The sequence below is a fragment of the Protopterus annectens genome, chromosome 1.part0 (assembly GCF_019279795.1).
Source record: "Protopterus annectens isolate FY-2018-M chromosome 1.part0, PAN1.0, whole genome shotgun sequence".
NCBI lineage: Eukaryota > Metazoa > Chordata > Ceratodontiformes > Protopteridae > Protopterus > Protopterus annectens.
In genome coordinates, this window is record NC_056725.1 from 1,494,446,143 (window position 1) to 1,494,463,361 (window position 17,219).

Consider the following 17,219-nt stretch of genomic DNA (forward strand, 5'->3'; position numbering starts at 1 on the left):
ATATAGTTCACAGTAAGATATATTGTTTCACTATATAAAAATCAACATACCTGTTGGACGTAGTAAATGGAATGCTTTGTAATCTTCAAAGACAATCCAATTCAATTCTTAGATACAGCAGAGTAGAGCAATCCTGCAATATATAAAATTAAATAAATAAACAAATAAATAAATACATAAACATTCAAGCATTTCTACCAAAGGATCCATAACAGCAACATGTAAAAGCAAAGTAATAATTAAATAAATAGAAGGTGATCATGTGTGCATGTGTACACACACACACACACACACACACACACACACACTCAATTGCACACATATGCCTGCAACATACATACCACATAAATAAACATACACATGCACAGGCACATTCATACAGAAACAGAAAACTTGTACTAATTTTTGAAAAGTATATAAAAGGGAAATTAACAACTCCACAAAATAAAAAATAGCAGCTCTAAAAATGAAAGCAAACTATCTATGCATTAATCCTTTGATCAGATAATGATAATAATGCATAAATTAAAAGCAATTATGGAAGAAGAAAGTTCCAATCCAAAACAGCCGCTCGCCTTAATGTGAGAGCTTCCAACACTACAATGTCCCTGACATCTTGGTGAACAGTTCTGTGCCAGCAGTATTACCAAAGCATTACAAGAGCATAAAGTGCAATCAAGCCAAAACATCCTAAAGGTGCTAAACCTACCCACCAGAAAGAAAGTCCTGTATGTTATACCCCTAGAACTGTTACTCAACACTAATTGAAACTATAGAATGTTGCTATATTAGTTTAATTATTAGTAACTGTATCTGGTTGCAAAACCTGCAGTCTGTTAATTTGTTATTGCTAGAAGGTTATCTCTCACACATCGGCAGCTGTGCTATCCAGGCCATTTTTTTAGTCTGCCTACGACCCTCCAAATTGAGAAATAAGCTAAATCAAACATAAGAATTTCTCACTGTGGACCCCGGTAATCCTATGGCTCTGTGTGTTTCTTATAACACTACCAAAACATTATCTTTGTAGCAGTTTCTCTTACCTTAGTGCAATCTCACTGATTATTCTCACTCCGCTCCCCTACCCTGCCCTCAATTCCCACCCACACCACTCTATCTGCATTTATTCCAACCCCTGACGGCAGTCTACTCCAGTCAGGCACCTCACATCACCAACTCTGTCCACACCCCCTATCCTACTCTTTATCTAAGACACATACATAACACCTGCTTACCATGCCTGTGCGCTTACCTCCATACTTAAACTCCAATACCACTAATACCAAACTACCACTTGCTCAAAAAATGCCACTCATCTTAGGATCTATCTTCCTAACCCTCATCTACCTAACCAACATCACATCAATACACACTACTGCAATACTAGGAAACACAACAACCCATACAACACATACTTTTACAAAAACAAACTCACACATACATTTCCCCATCTCATCCACATTATTTAAAGATAGCTCAATACTACACATATATAAGTCTCATATTAACACATCCTTGACTAGAAAAGAACACTTAGAACCAACACAGAAATATTTCACATGATTAGACATTTACTGTTTATCACAAAAAAACTATGTATATCTGGAGACATACACTTTAACCCAGGGACACATAACACCCTACTCTCACCCAAGCAAATCTCTGACCTCCTGATACTTAATATCAACATCCTGACCTACATGCATTTATTACCCACTACTCCCCAGGCATTCTAACCATTACTGAGACATGGGTAAAACCTAACACTCAAAATTAAGAAATCCTCCTACCAGGATATAATATCTTAAGACTGGATAGAGTAGGCAGGAAGAGAGGTGGGACTGCTATTCTCTTTAAAAACAAACTCAACATTAAACCTCTACAAACCCCCATACCTAAATTTCAAAATGCTGAAACCTTAGGGTCAATCCTAAACATAAATGACACCAAAAATATAAATATTTTCTGCTGTTACATCCCCCCAGTTAATAACTCTCCCATCATTGAAGAAATCTTATAATGGACCACAGATAATCTTCCAAAAAAAGCTATCTTGCTAGGTGACCTAAATACTGACTGGTTAGCCTGTAGATCTAACAAACCCATAACCATATTAATCATTTTGGTTTTTCCCAATGTATTCAAGAACCCACTAGAATCGATATAAAAACTCATAAACAATCTATTCTAGATTGGACACTAGTCATCCACCCCAAACAAAACTACCAGACAGGTTGCCTACCAGATGGTCTTAGTGACCATCTCACCACTTTCCTCCTATGTAAATGTACCAACATTGCCAAGCCCATTGTTTTTAGACAAGTCAGAGATAATTGCATACTAAATATACAGGGAGTTAATAGTATTTTAAAACATAGTAACTGGAAACCATTACAAACCATAGACTTAGACCAGGCCATTAACTAATTTAACAACACTCTTACCAATATCATCAATATAGTTGCACCCATTAGGAAAATTAGAGGCAAGGCAAACTATGCACCATGGCTAAGTAGGGTTACTAGAGCCCTGCTAAATCTAGAGACAAGGCTTGGAAAATCTTGAAGAGGGATAATACAAGCCTAGTCAAAGAAAATTACCAACATCTTAGAAATCAGGCCAAGAGACAAACCACACTTGATAAACAGAATTATTTTCTTGGTATTCAAAATAAACACTCAAAAGATCCCCAAACGTTTTGACATGCTATGAACTCTCTTTTAAAACCAGGCAAAACTACCACTCCCACTCCCAACACTACCACTAATACTAAGGAAATAGCCTCGCAATTTAATCACCATTTCACAGAATCTATCCTAACCATATCCTCCCAACTATCCAAAAAAAACCCCTATATTTAGCCCACTAAAATGCCCTGGTAGAATCCCCTTTTTCACTCTCTCACCAGTTCCTACCTCCAAAATGAAAATAACTCCTCCTAAAACTGAAACACACCACCCTTGCCACTGACAATCTACCAGCCAACTTCCTAGAAATATCTGCTGAATCCTTATTGTACCCTATTTCTATTCTTATCAATCGCTTAATACAGGAAGCATATATCCCGCAACTATGGAAGGTATCATATATTATTCCACGTCATAAACGTGGAAAATCTTATGAATCCTCAAAGTATTGCCCCATCACCATTCTATCTGCCTTATCTAAAATACTTGAGAAATGTATTCACTCTCAATTTATGCAGTTCCTAAACTTACACAATATCTTCTCCCCCAGACAACATGGCTTCTGGCAACACCATCGCACAACAACTGCTCTGCTCTCCTTTACTAATCTAGTCAACCAACACAGAAATGACAACCATTTTGTATCTGCAATATTCTTAGACCTCTCCAAGGCTTTTGACATGGTCTCACATTCCTTACTACTAGACGCCCTAGCCTCCCTATCCTTTGCCCCTACCACTTTAGCTTGGTTTAAAAGCTATCTGTGAAATAGACAACAATCTGTCCAATGGCAAGGTGCACTATCCCCCTTACTTCCAATGACCATAGGTGTACCACAAGGCTCAATATTAGGCCCACTTGTTTTCTCCATATGCACTAACAATCTCCATACCACCACACAACATGCTTCACTCATACAGTATGCAGATGATTCAACTATCATCTCCTCTGCTCCATCACTAACCACTCTACATCAACTCACTCAGGAATCCTTTAGCTCTCTAGTTGGATTACTCAGATCCAACTTATCCTAAACCCTAACAAAACTAAATTGCTACTTTTCACCCCCAACAAAACCATGCCCACCCTTCTATCCTTCACTATCTCCTCCAATAATGGTACTATCATTTCTCCCTCTGACTATACCAAATTCCTAGGTGTAGAAATTGACAAAAATCTACTCTTTGATGTCCATATTTCACAAACTATAAAAAAGGTCCATAAAAAAATGGGAACACTATATAGACACAGGAAATTCCTCTCAAATCTAGCATGGATTAGCCTAGTCCAAACCCACCTATTGTCCACTCTAATGTGTGCCACACCAATTCTTACCCAGGTCAGAAAACTTGACCTCGCCAGACTTGAATCATGTTATAATAAGATCACCAAGTTTATTAACAACTCCACCTTCAGAACCCACCACTGCCAGGCTTTAAAGGAACTACAATGGCTAGAACTTCTCCAGCTACTACGTTATCACTTAACAAGTCATTGCCTATAATATTGTAAGACATCCTGACAAAATCCCAGCACTAAGCCAACTTCTCACCCACTATACATGGCATTAATTTTATCAATTCCACTTTAAATTGATGTATTTGTATTTTAGTGCAAGCTGATTGGAAGAGGCATAATATTTAAATGAGTTCTGACCAGAGTTTCTTTTGATGGTGTGAAGAAGCCTTTATGTGGAAGTGCTTACCAATTTTATGGTTTATTTTCTTTATGGACTGCATGGTTCATGGACTGATCTATTACTAACTGTTGTTTTATATATATATCTATCTATCTATATCTATATATATATATATATATATATATATATATATATATATATATATATATATGTATACACACACACACACACACACACACACATATATATATATATATATATATATATATATATATATATATATATATATACATATATCTTCAGCTAATTTCGTTATAATTACTAAAACATTGTGAAAAGCAATAATGGTATTTCTGTGTTCTGCTCATCTTCATTGGTATTTACAGATGATAAAAAACACGTTTTTGACCCTTGACTAAGTATCTTTTTCATCTTAATGGCAAATAGTGAATGTGACTCTATAAGTGACATTTTAAAGTGACATCACTTGCAATGTACAATTTCATTTTGGGAATACCAGACATTTCATCTGCAAACACCGAAAAAGAGTTGATTGAAATGTAATGCTTGACAGAAACAGGTTCAGTTTCAATTTTTTTTTCCAAATTGTGTTTCAAAGTAGATGGTTTTCTTGCTAGAGACTTTATTAAGCACTTTCTGTTCAGAGATTTGTGTATCATTAAAGAGCTCTGTTTATATGGATAAACAAAAACAAAAGAAAAATCAAGGAAGAATGATGGTAAATTTCATGGCAAAAATTATAACATGCACATAATCCATAGCAATTGATGGGTATTAAACAACAGTAATAATTTAAAGTAGTTTCACATCATCCTACAGTGAAGTGAACAAAAAGGTCAAAAATAGATCAAAACTATTTACAGTGCTGTACATGTCACACATGGTCCAGTTGTATAAGACCATCTGGTTGTCTTAATTTTTCCCACTCTATTTTAATACTCACTTATAAGATTATAAGTTTAACAAGTTTATAAATAATGACTGTAATAAAACAAAACACACTGCATTCATAATAGTTTGAAGTATATTTTATCCCATAAGGACAATAGTAGAAAAATCTAGGGTGTATTTTCTTGCATATGGATAATTTAAAATGCACTCTGTCTTTCATAGTAAAAGAGCTACTAAAGAATGCAAAAACTGTTGCATCGATTGTTTAATAAAAAACAAATCTCCATATGCATAACTGTAGTAAAGCAAGGGACTGTATGAGCTACTTGTGCAGATTTACCATAGCTGGGAAGTTTTAGACATGGCTTTCTCCCTCCTGAAGGAACTGCTCTATTTATACATAAATCCAGATTTTACTCATACTCTACAAGGTTTCATTTCTTAAAATGTTTATATAGTACATTCTGAAGATAAAATGAAGATGATCTCCCAGACTGTGCTATAATGGATGGTTTTGCAGGCTGCATGTAGGGCTTTACATTTACAGAGCAAAACAAAATGCATATTTAAACGATGCTTAGAAATTCACTTATACAAAGAAACAAGTATAATAAGATCCTATGAGTACCTATTAGAATAATGGAAATGTTCTATGGGATGGAACTGGTTTGCACAGTCAGACCCCAGGGTTTAATAAACTCTGTGTAGGCATAGTGTAGAGCCTACACAGAATGTTACTGTGTCCGTGTACATGGTTCCCCCTTGACAGCACGCCATAATCATTGCAAAGGGAGAGCTCTGGAACACAGTTATTGAATCAGTATAGGGAGTGTAGTGCCAACTGTTTCCACTGATGAGTAAGACACTCTGCACTGTACAATTGTATAATGTCAATTGTTTATTTAATTGTTGAAAGTATTTATTTGTTTTTTTTTTTATTATTTTTACTTTTTTTTTCTACTTTTTTTTTTTTTTTTTGAAAAGCATGTTTTGCAGCACAGTACAGACTGCAGCAATATTAAGTAGGGCCAGAACACCTTCCAGACTTCTAAAAATAGAAACCAGATGTAATTAATTATTTAAAGGTCATGTTTAAGCATAGCTGAGTGGGTTTGCATGGTGCGGCATGGTGCTCAGCAGTGCTTATAGGCAGCTGAGAGGTATATGTAAAGGTGTAACTGAATTCCACATATCCTCATAGCTAAATGGGTAGCGGTGTGGTCTCATGAGCCATAGGTGCAGGATTTGAATGCATGCAAGGCAAAAATAAGCATTTATTTTGAAATACAAATTATACCAGTTTTATTTAAATTCTCCACTGCTGCACTCCGCTAAGCTCTGCTAAGACCTGCTAAGCCCTGCTAAGCACTGCATAAACGCAATAACATCTGAAAATGTTTATACACTGCTTGGCTCTGCTTAGCTAGTTTGTACACTGCTAAGCACTGCTAAACATACCGATTTTCGTGTTTTTGCACTGCTTAGCTCAGCTGCGCTGATTTGCAAGCTGCTAAGTGATGTGCCTCATTTTTAAATATTGCCCAATGGCATGTACGTGTGGGAAAACAGGCTATATTAAGCACAATACAGCATAATCCATTGGAGATCTATCTGAAAGATACCATGGCAGGCGTTGGTGAGGGTTTGCACTTTTGGGCACACTTTTGGGGGATGCTGGAATCCAAGGTTATGGTCAGACTCCTTGTAGAAAACATGAAGGCTATCTTCTGCAGGGAGGTTACAAGGGTTCAGAGTGCAAGTCAGAGGACCAGGACAGGCTAGCAAGGGACCTTACTAGTGGAACTAGTATCTCCTGCACAAGTGAGCAATATCGTCACCACTATGACAACTGAAGAGATGTAAGGGGGATCTGTTGGAGATGTCCCACATATATGTAAGTACTTTTACCTCTGTACCACCAATATCTAATCTGAATTGTTGCTAAACTGGTATGCATAATGGTGTTCTTCTCTCCCAACAGCTGCAGAGGAGAGGGCTCACAACCTCAAGGTATATGACGGGCGCTTGGCCAGGTTGCGCAGTGTGTTTTGTGAGTATGGCTTTATTATTCTAACTGTAGTGAAATAAGCAAGAAAGAGTAAAGCATTACCTTCAATAAAGTATGTACATTAAAGTCTGTATTGCAATAAATGTGGACTTACAGCTGTAGTGCAATACAAACTTGAAACAATACCATTACCTGCATTAAAGCATATACAATAAAGTCTGTAGTGCAATAACTGTGGAAGTAGAGCTGTATTGCAAGACCTGAATAATGACAACTGTTGTCCAATAAAAAGTCAAAGCAGTACTATGCACTGCATTAAAGTATATACAATAAAGTCTGTAGTGCAATAAGTGTGGAATTAGAGCTGTTTTTCAAGAAATGAATAATGTCAACTGTTCTGCATTAACTCATGTACCACTACCAATAACACAAGGTTAGTTGTGTACATCAGGAAAGTCTTAACGTAACCATTGCAGTACAACTGTATGCATTCAGACTGTAATGGAAGGTGCTGCAGTCAAATATAACACTGAGTAGCCATAGCATGCAAATATAATGGCAGCCAAATGTCTTATTTAACACATTTTTTTCTTATAACTAGCCAGTTTTCTAGTTTCAGCACTCAAATCTGTTTCTTTGATCTCAGCACTTGTTCAGAAAAAAAAAAAAAATTCATCTGCTTTTACTGTACTTGTGTTTCTACCTACTTTATTTTACTTTTGCATCATCTTAAAAGTACTCAATTGTATTTATTACTGCTTGGTGTAACTCATTCTAAGCCTTTTGGTTTAAACACTTGGGCGTCGGACCAATTTTGCACTGAGAGGGTTTGTGGTCTGCACTGTAGTGGCAGAAAAGATAGCTTACATCCTTCTAGGTTGGGAACTGCTAATTGAGGGCTCAGTGTCTGTTATTCTAAAAGTGTATTAATTCTGGTTTAAGCACTTGGGCTTTCAGGCCAGTTATTTTACATTAAGAGGGTTCGTGGTCTGCACTCTTGTGGGAGGAGAGGCTGGACTCTGCCCTTCTGAGCTGGGAATTTCTGGTTAAAGGCTTATAGTGCATGCATATCTGAATTGCTTCTTACTGAAGTTGGTGGGCCTTGTTTGCTGTGGCATAGACTGGATTCGGGCCTGCTGGATCTAGCTTTGTTTGTGTAACTTGAGCACTAATCCAGGCATTCTCTAAAGTATTCAATTGTATTTATTACTGCTTGGTGGTAACTTGATTAAAGTGTAGCTATCATTCTAAGTCTTTTGGATTAAGCACTTGGGCTTCAGACCAGTTGTTTTACACTAGGAAGGTTTGTGGCACGCACTGTGGTGGCAGGACAGGTAGCTTTCATCCTTCTAAGTTGGGAACTGCTGATTGAGAGCCTAGTGTCTGATATTCTTAAAGTGTATTAGTTCTGGTTTAGGCACTTGGGATTCAGGCCAGTTATTTTACATTAAGAAGGTTTGTGGTCTGCACTCTTGTGGGAGAAGAGGCTGGACTCTGCCCTTCTGAGCTGGGAATTTCTGGTTAGAGGTTTATAGTGACTGAATATTTGAACTGTATCTTACTGAAATTGGTACACCTTGTTTGCAGTAGCATAGACTAGATCCAGGCCTGCCGAATCTAGCTTTGTTTATATGCTTGTTGTTTGTTTGCTTGTTATTTCCCTGGAACACTAATTCCACCAAATAGGCGGCTTCTCAGGGCTTCTGTGGATCACTAGTGATATCTGCATTGCTTACTGTACTTATTTCCTTGTTTCACTTGAAAGAAAGTTACTGTTTGTCGTTTTTGCATTTAAGTTACTTGTAACACATTGCACTTAAGTTACCTGGCACTTGCGCGCTAAAGCAATTATATAAGTCAGCACTAAAAATTAAAAGCACTACACCCTCACTCCCCACTGGCCCTTGTTTTCAATTATTAAGGAATTCCCAATATTATTCTAGCATGTCCAAAGGTCAGTTGTCAATCTCCTCTCCGGTCCAGCTGGTGAATCTGGGAATCTTGAGGCAATGTTACAACTGCCTCATGTACACAGACAACCCTCTCCTCCTCCCAACGAATTCCAACACATGTGAGAGATGCAACCATATAGCCAAACTGGAGGCTAAGCTCTCTCAACTCAGTACTGGCATAACCAGTCAGGAGGAGAAAGAAACCACACTCACTACAATTCCAGTCTCACATAGACCTACCATGACAGCAAACCAAACACATAATCACACAAAACATACTGAGGCTCTAAATAAAGATCTGCCTAAGCAGCAGAGACCTCCAAAGCAGACACCCAAGCAACCTCTACCCCAAAACAAAACACGTGCAACACATATCTCACAAAGCCAGTGTGCTGAAAAGTCACAGCCCTTAAGACTAAACAACACACCTGATACACTTGTAATAGGTGACTCTATCGTCAGGCACACTGACGTCCCGCTCACCAGGCTGAACAAGGAGAGGGTCACGGTGAGCAGCCTGTCAGGCGCTAAGATCCGCCACATAACACAAGCACTCAGGTCACTTCAAGGCAAGTACAAATATGACTCAGTCATTGTCCATGCTGGTGTGAATGACTTGAGATGTACCTCCCTGGACTACATGAAAAGAGACATAAAAGAGCTCTCTGAGCATGTAGCCCAGGCCGGTATGACCCTGACCCTGAGTAGCATCTTACCCTCACCAAGAATGATGCCACAATATGAAGACAAGATGATCAATTTCAACAATGGGCTTAAGTACTGGTGTCATTCAAAGGGGATCCAATGCCTGTCAGCTTGGGATGATATGCTCGACAAGCCACGATGCTTTGCTAGGGATGGCTTGCACCTGTCACCCCTGGGCTTTCGGATATTGGAAAAGGCTCTTGCTACCCCCATAGTGCCTTTTTTAGGCAAGGCTCAAAAGACAAACCCACCTCCATAGGTATCACAAGGGATAAGAAACTAAGAGTAATGCTACTCAACGCCAGAAGTCTAAACCTCAAGATGCACGCACTCAAAACTCTCCTTAGCATGGAGAACATTGATATCTGTGCAGTAACAGAAACCTGGTTCAGGGCTCCTGAGAGCACCCCAGCACTACCAGGTTATACCATATCATGCCATTCTTTTCGGCCCCAAAACTTGGACCGAACCACAAAAGGAGGCGGGGTATCGATATTCATCAAAGATACCCACACCTCCAGGTTGGTGGCAAAGCACGAAGCATCAGAGACTATCCATGTGCAACTAACAGTGGGTAAAACTAACTTCCAGTTTATAGCCTGCTACAGACCACCCTCCCCAAACCCAGGAACCCCACTCAGCCTTTCTGAGAACACTGGAAAATATGAAGGTCTCTCCAAACACCATTATATTGGGTGACTTCAACTACCCAAACATAGACTGGGAGCATTACTCTAGCTCCAACACCCTAGCCCAAAGTTTCCTAGAATTTATAGACTCAAATGCTATGGAACAACTTGTTACCACTCCCACAAGAGGGGAAAACATACTGGACCTGATCATCACCAACATGGGGACTCTATGCTCCAGACCAGAAGTGTATCCCTCACTGGTAAGATCAGACCATAAACTAATCTCACTGGATATTCACATCCCGACCACACCCCTGCCCAGAAAACCACAGTGAAAAACTTCTCTAAAGCAAATTTCACACTCCTCAAAACTGAGGTGGAATCCTTCAAAGCCCCCGGTCCTGTGGAAAATACGGCCCAGACCGCAGAATCCTTTATAAACGCATTCTATGAACACCTTCAGGAATGCATGGATCATGCGATCCCAAATAAAACCAAGACCCAATCCTCCAAAGGCAGACGTCCTGTCTGGTGGACCCCAGCCATAAACAAACTATACAATAGAAGGAGGAAGCTACTAAATGATAGAGCAAAATCCCAAAAAGGGAAGGCATCACTGATCAGTATTAGCAAAAAACTACGGGCACTCATAAAATTGTCTAAGACCAGCTTCGAGAGAAAAATTGCACAGGACACTAAGGATAATCACAAGACTTTCTTTAGTTATGTTAGGAACCTGGGTGGTAAATCCCAGATATGCTCAGAATTAGTCCAAAATGACAAAAAATACACTGAACCCACAGACATTACCAACATCCTAGCTGACAGGTTCAGCGCAAACCCCCCCCCCACCAAAAGGGAAAATATCTATCCCAGCAGAGTGTTGCCCCCCCTGACATCTCAGATACTCAGGTAAGAGCCGCCCTCTCCAAAGCAAAAAACACAGCATCAATGGGACCAGACGGTGTCCCGGGCTGCGTCCTACATGAACTCCAAGAAGAGCTAAACCGAAACATAAAACTACTGTTCAGTCTCAGCCTTACTACAGGATATGTGCCCAAAGAGTGGCGTACAGCAACAGTGGTCCCTCTCCATAAAGGTGGTGCCTCAACAGATCCTGGAAACTATCGCCCCATAAGCCTAACTAGCTTGGTCTGCAAAGCTATGGAAAGGATCATCATGGACCTCATAAATAAAGACATTGGGGACCTACAGACACTGGATCCTACCCAGTTTGGCTTTGTTAAGGGCAGATCCTGCCTCTTAAACCTGGTTGATTTCTTTGAAACAGTCACCAAGGCCACTGACGAGGGGAAGGTGGTCCACACAGCCTACCTGGACCTCGCAAAAGCCTTCAATACAATACCCCACTCGGGCATTATAGATAAGCTCACCAGCTTAAATATTAACCCCTATGTCACTAGATGGATTGCAAACTGGCTCAAGGACAGAACCCACATGGTTAGAATTGCTGGAGCCATGTCAGACTCCAAACCAGTTACAAGTGGTGTCCTACAAGGCTCAGTCCTGGGACCTCTCTTGTTCGGTATATATTTCTCGGAGGTACAGGCCAACATGGAAGGACTGTGGCTGACCAAGTTCGCAGATGACTGCAAACTGGGCGCCATAATCGACTTTCCAGCCAACACAAGCATCCTCCAAAAGGGCCTCATAGAAACAGGCAACTGGTGCCAGAGCCATGGCCTCAAGCTAAATGCCAAACAGTGTATAGTCATCCCCTTTGGCAAAAACAAAGTGCCCACAAATTACCACATAGGTGGTAATCCATTAAGTACAGAAGAAGTAATTAGGGACCTGGGGACCCAAGTTGATAGCAATCTCTCATTTGACAACCACGTGGCCAAAGTGGTTAGAAAAACATTTTATATAGCCCACCTAATCATGAAGGGATTCACATCTAGATCAGTGGAGGTCATCGTGCCTCTTTACTCATCCCTCATCAGGCCCATAATTGAGTACAATGCCCCTTTTGGGATGTACCTTACCAGACACCTGCAGCAAATGGAAAGACCCCAAAAGTACCTCACCAAGAGGATCAAAGGGCTCAAACAGATGCCATATGCTGCCCAGTTAAAGAAACTCCAGCTCTACTCAGTGGCATACCACCTGTTCAGAGGCGATCTGTGCCTGATGTATAAAGCCATGTCCAACCCGGAATTAATGGATATGCTGCACCTCAGAAAATCCAAATCCCATCGAGCTACGCCGAGAGACTTGAACCTCAGCACTGAAATAAATAGGACATGCTGGAGGGACAGATTCATAACCCAGAGGCTCCCTTCACTCTGGAATAAAATCTCAGTCCAGGTTAGGCAGAGTCCCTCATTGACTCTCTTCAAGAGGAATCTTGATGAGTGGATGGGAGATCGTAGGTTTACCCTGGGTATCACTTCTGTGTCACTGTTAGACAGAGGCACAGTATACTAACCTCGAAAAAGGGCATAGCAAAATAAATTTAAAATGGGTGGCGAAAGCCAAACACATTCTGGCTAGGCTTATAAATGCCCTAGGGCAGATAGCCTAGTATGAACCTATGAACCTATGAACATACAGTACTGGTCAATGCTGTTTCTAGGCCAGTATTGTCCACATAATGCTCTGTCATCCACAAACAGCAGGTAAGCAAGGTATATGGGTGAGGTAGCCCACTCCATGATCTGATATTGTTGGTTGACAGTAACAATATATTGTGCACTTCTGCATTCCATATACTAATGTATAGATTATGTACTATATTTGTCATGATTGTAGTTCATGCATGTGTGTTTAACTGAAACTGCAGTCTAGTATTCAACTGTAGTAGTACTACCAGGTCATATCTTGGTTCAATGTGAGCTCTAGGCAAATGTCAGTCAATCAGTCATCAGCAGTGGCTCAGTAACTCAATTTTTTAAATGCTCTGTCTGTAGTATATTTTGCCATACACAGACCAGGGTTCGAATCCAGTGCTATATAGTACTAAATATTACAGTATCATTCACGTAATGTTTACAGATTGGGCAGGATTCACGAAGGCTTGCACGGAGTGTAAGAGACGTGTAACACTCCATGCAAGCCTCGCGATCCAGGAACAGCCCTAAACTCCGTGTAAGAGACCAGCTAAAACGTCTCTTACACGGACTGGGCGTGGACATGCTAAATACCTCACTTGCAGCCGAAATGTATGCAAATTAGGTATATTAGCAATCCACGAAGCAGAAACCAGCCCGTGTAAGAGACGTTTTAACTGCAGAAATGTACTCAGTTGACAACTGAGTACGTTTCTGCAAATTTCACAACGGAGCCATGTCAGCTCCAAATAAAGGGTGCATATGTGTCAGGCAGCATGCCAATGGCCAAATATGTGGCCATTGGCAAGGTAACCCAATGCAAAAATAATAAAAATATAATTTTTTTTCGGCGATCGCAAATGGGCTGCGCTGTATAAAACATAAAAATGAAGGTTATAAACCCACAAATGTGGGTTTTATGCAATACATGGAATGACAATGCAGGGACCAGCAGACCAAAAACAACATGGCCACCATGTAGTGGTTGCTAAGGGGGGAAGCTGAGTGTAAGAAATGTAACTAAGCATTAGTAGGCAATCTCATGTAAATGAGGGTTAGGATACTGAATCTCACAATCACATAGCAAATGAGCACAGTCTGAGTAGTGTAAGAGATACATAAGGGGGAGGAACAGAGTAGGAGATAGGTGACATCACAGGGGGGAATGTTAGAAAGAAATGCAGTTCATTGGAGGTCAGTGTAACATGACAGATGACAGACACAGATCAGGGAAAGAGGAGTGCCACAAGATAAGTATGGGAAAGTCAAGAAATGGAAGGTGTACACTGTTACTTACACTAAAGTTTCTTGCTGGGCGTGCATGCGCACGTGTGCACGCCATGAAGCGTGAGTAGGGCAGTGTGCTCACGTGTAAGGCAGACTGAGCATGTGGGAGCATGTTGGTAGATGTTTAACATTGTTTGCGCGGGTCTGTGTGGGTTATTGGGCAGGCTGAGCACGTAGGAGGCTGTTGGCAGACTTGTAACACAGTTTGCGCGGGTGTACGCGTGTTTTAACCCGAATAAGTAGATTCTGAACCGTGTAAGCACATGTGCGCGCGTGTAAGCCACTGTGAGCGTGTTTCTGCTGGTATGCACATTGCTCCCCCCTGAGGAAACAGAAAGGAAAAAGGAAGCAACAGAATTAGTAGGAAGCTAGCAGGGAATACTGCTGAAGCTAGCAGGTGTAAACAATTAGAAGCAGGCAATTACACAGGCAGAATAGTAGCCCAGCCCAGCAGTTAAAACTCTGCAAACAGTAGTGCCGGAGTGCAGGATGTTTCTCTTAAGAGACACTGCAAGACAGGAGTAAGCTAATAGAAGTGAAAACTGAAAAAGCTTCACTCAGAGCAGAAATGTTAGGGGCTGCCATAGCTGTCATAATGAGACATAGGCGACTTGCTGAGGGTGGTGACAATGCAGATGGTGTCAGACAACCCACACTGAGGAGACGGAGAAGAGTGTACAGGCCCAGGGTCACCTACCACGGGATACATGAGATGGAGATAGTAGAGCACTATAGAGTGGACAGAGTGCTCCTGCAGCAAATAGTTGAGCTGTGCAGGCCACGCCTCACACACAGAACCAACAGAGGGGAACCCATCCCAGTGGAAACCAAGGTATGTGTTGGCCTAAGAATACTAGCAACAGGTACCTTCCAGAGACCAACTGATGAGATGATGGGGATATCACAGGCATCAGCCTCCAGGATACTGCACCAGTTCCTGGATGCCATGTCAGCACATGTCGGTGATCATGTATATTTCCCCAATGCCCGTGAGGTATTGACCAGCAATATGCGTCTCTTCCAGCAAATAGTGGAATACCCTGAGGTAGTGGGTGCAATAGACTGCACGCACATATGCATCAAAGCACCAGCCGGTGAGCGGGGTAGGGCCTACATTAACCGCAAGGGCTTCCCCTCCATCAACTGCCAGGTCATGTGTGATGCCCAGGGCATAATAATGAATGTGTGTGCTGGCTGTCCTGGGAGCTACCATGATTCCCACATCTGGCATTTGACGCAGCTGTACCAGACAATTGCCAATGGGGACATCCCACATGGACACCTAGTGGGGGATGCAGGTTATGCACTGGAGCCGTGGCTGATGACACCCATCAGAAACGCGCACACACCTGAACAGGAACGCCATAATGAGGCACATGCACAAACACGTAATGTAATAGAGCATGTGTTTGGGCTGCTCAAGTCACGGTTCCAGTGTCTGGACACATCTGGTGGAGCCTTGCAGTACACACCAACTACATGTACCCAAATTGTCATGGTATGTGCTATGCTACATAATATGATCTTGCGAAAACAGCTGCAGCAGGACCAGCATAGGGCTGGGCCAAACAGCCCCCCACCATTGCCAAGGCCATCACAGGCAGAGCGTGACTCGGAGGAGGAACAACCTGAGCCTGCCCCAGTAGGCAGAAGGCGTGCCCAGTATGCCCTGGCCTTGGCAAAGAGGCAACGCATAGCACATACACTGGCTCAATAGGAACCCTGGGAATGATACCCCCTCTGACTCACTCAAATAATAACATGGATGCCTAAAATGACATGACCTGCTCACAAACATATACAGGGAAGTGTAATATGCACATCCGACAGAGGCAGCCCTGCAGCACCACCTGAGGCACCAACACGGTTGGAGAAAAGTTCCCAGAATCCATAAACCAAAATGCCCAGGAACAACGTACCACTCCCACAAGAGTGGTAAGCATACTGGATGTAATAATCAGCAACATGTGTACTGGATGGCAAGATGAGAAGTGTATCCGTCACTGGTAAGACCAGACCATAGAGTAATCACACTGGATATGCACATCCCGACCCCAGTCCCTGGCCAGAATACCACAGTGAAAAACATGTGTAAAGCATAGGTTGCACCCCTCCAGACTGATGTGGAATCCACGAAAGGCCTGTGCAAGTGCAGAATATGGGACACACCGCAGAACATGTTGTACAGGAATTCCATGAACACAGCCAGGAATGCTTCGAGTATGTAATCACAAATAACAACAAGACACAATGTCATACACACAGGCATCTGGCATGCTGGACTCCAGCCATTACAAAACCATGCAAGAGAATGAGGAAGCTACCACATGATAGAGCAAACATAAAAAGGGAAGTAATCACTGATCAGTAGTATGGCAATAACATATGTCCACACATACAATCCACTAAGGCCAGCCACAACAAGTAGAATCTGTGAATCCAGAGGCAATGTGACACCTGTCCCAAGTACACAGACAACCACTCCCCCCAATAAATACAAATATATGTGATAGATGCAACCATGTATCCAAACCAGAGGCTGAGCTCCCCCAACCCAGTACTGTCAAAACTAGTTAGGATGAGAAGGTAACCATATACACCACAAACCCAGTCCCACATAGACCTACCACAACTGTAAACCAAACACATAAACACACAAAAACATTCCCGGAGGCCCGAATTACAAACACACCACACCAACAGAAGCCTCCAAAGCAGATCACAAGCAACCACAACCTCCAAACATAGCACATACAACACATAGTACACAAAGCTGGTGTGCCAAACAGTCACAGGCCAGAAGGAGAAACAACATGCCTGATACAGT

At 41.5% G+C, this 17,219-nt stretch overlaps 1 protein-coding gene across 3 annotated transcripts in view; it reads right to left on the minus strand.

Moving 5' to 3' along the window:
- Positions 1-17,219, minus strand: part of LOC122798656 (leucine-rich repeat and fibronectin type III domain-containing protein 1-like protein) — a 4,504,452-nt gene that overhangs the window by 3,160,932 nt on the left and 1,326,301 nt on the right. For all 3 annotated transcript variants that reach the window (XM_044067745.1, XM_044067758.1, XM_044067750.1), the window contains exon 3: positions 51-133. The gene's annotated coding sequence lies outside the window, so the exon portion shown is untranslated. The remainder of the gene's footprint in view (positions 1-50; positions 134-17,219) is intronic.